This window comes from Carlito syrichta, unplaced genomic scaffold (assembly GCF_000164805.1).
Source record: "Carlito syrichta isolate Samal-C Ts95f unplaced genomic scaffold, Tarsius_syrichta-2.0.1 Scaffold304726, whole genome shotgun sequence".
Taxonomy (NCBI): Eukaryota; Metazoa; Chordata; class Mammalia; order Primates; family Tarsiidae; genus Carlito; species Carlito syrichta.
In genome coordinates, this window is record NW_007248822.1 from 27333 (window position 1) to 29553 (window position 2221).

The window sequence follows — 2221 nt, forward strand, 5'->3', positions numbered from 1 at the left end:
AAAAAAAAAAAAAAAAAGATACCTGCACACTTATGTTTGTTGCAGCACTATTCACAATAGCAAAAACATGGAATCAACTGTGTTGCCCTTCGAAGTTGGACTGTATAAAAAAATGTGGTACATATCACAATGGAATATTATGCAGTCATAAATAAGGACAAATATATGGACTTTGCAGTAACTTGGATGGATCTGGAGTCGATCATACTCAGTGATTTATCACAAAAACAAAGAACAGAGTTTCATATGTTCCCACTCATAAAGGATCTTGAACAATTATAATGCTATAAGAAAGTGATTGGCAGTAGTGGGAAACTGTGGGGGGGTGGGATTGGCAGTTGAGGGAAACTGCTAGGGGACGGAGGAGCATACCTCATCAACAAGGGTACTTGCATGATCAGTGTTTATATACCTAACCCTGAAATGTACCCACATCTTTATAATAAAAATTTTTTTTTTAAAAAGAATCTGCATTTCTTTTTTCTTTGAGTTGGAGTCTCACTCTGTCGCTCAGACTGGAGTGCAGTGGCCGCTCCCGGCCACCGCAGCCTCGACCTGCTGGGCTCTGGCGATCCTTCCACCTCAGCCTTCCGAGTAGCCGGAATTACAGGCATGCGCTACCACACCGGGCTGATTTTTTGATTTATTGTAGAGATGAGGTCTTGCTGCCTAGGCGGGTCTCGAACCCGCGGAGTCAGGCAATCCACTCACCTCAGCCTCCCAAAGGCGCGGGATTACAGGCTGAGCCACCGAGCCCGGCTAGAATCTGCATTTCTAATAAGTTCCCAGGAGATGCTTCTAGTACCCACACTGAGATGTCCTGCATTAGGACACACTACAATACTTTCTCATCAGTGAGACCCCACCAGGAACCAGAGTCTGGGAAGTGAACACAGTCGGAGGGGGGCCAGGGGTCATCACCGAGTATCTAGGGCTGAAGGTCCTGAGGAAAGTGCCTGTAGTTTCACTGCCAGGTCAGCCAGGTGAGCATCTCAGGGATGAAGAGGGGACCAGACAAGACAGGAACTGAAACAGCACTTTTGTAGGTCAGGATTGGGAAGGTCACCTGCATCATGGGCCTACCTAGGACTGGGCTTGGTCATTGCTACATATGGATATTCAGTCTTTCATTGTACATTTGCTTCCACTGTTGGGAAAGAAATTTTTACTTCCCATATCCTTAACTTCATAATGGAAATGACCGATGTTTTTGAGTGGTCTGAATAACTGAAATTTGAGGGGAAACGTTACCAGAAACACATACGATAAAAATTAGTTAAAGATACACACACACACACACACACACACACACACACACACACACACACACACACACAATAAGTGCTGGCCCCCAAATGAAGATGCTTCTCTTTTATCCGATTTCACCCAGAACTTAAAAGGGACCTCGGTTCCCAGTTCAGGATCACACTTCGGGTTTTCTCACGCCCACGGGTTCACCGCGTGGCTCGGCCAGCAGGGGGTGCGGTGCTAGCACTTTTCCCGACCGGGCTGAATTGACAACAAAAACAGGGTAGCCCAGGGCACCGCCCGCCTCCGCGCCCCGCCCCCTCGCGCCCGCGGATCACAACACCGTCAGGCCACCGCGCGTCACCGCCCAGAGCTTGGCTAGAAAGTGCCTGGGCACAGATTCTTTTTGGGCGACTGGTTTGGGAGGAGAAATTGCTCAGAGTACTTATCGGAGCCGAAATAAACTCCGCGGACGAGTGGGACCGTCGCTGGGAAAACCGTCTCCCAGAACGGTACTACCATTTGCTAAAACCTCGCCCACCCTCTCCAACCCAGGAGACAAAAAAAGCGGCAAAACAGGACGGGCGCAGTGGCTCACGCCTATAATTTGTTGTCTCTGCACTTTGGGAGGCAGAGGCGGGAGGATCGCTTGAGACCAGGAGTTCGAGACCAGCCCGGGCAACATAGAGAGACACCTTTACAAAATATAAAAAATAAATTTAAAAAATTTTAAATGTAAAAAGGTGAGAGGAAACAAGTTAAAGCATCAAGGCCAGATACTATTGGCATAACTCCATAAATATCCTCCCGGGCCAGGCCAGATTCCAAAAGTTCAGTTGCCTGGGTCTGGGAGACCCCAAACCCACGACTCGCCCCCAGAGGTCGCAGGGCAGAGATGGACGGGATCCAGACCCGGTGGAGGTCCCGCTACCGGCCCCGCCCTCCCCGCCCCAGCCGGCCCCGCCCACGCCTC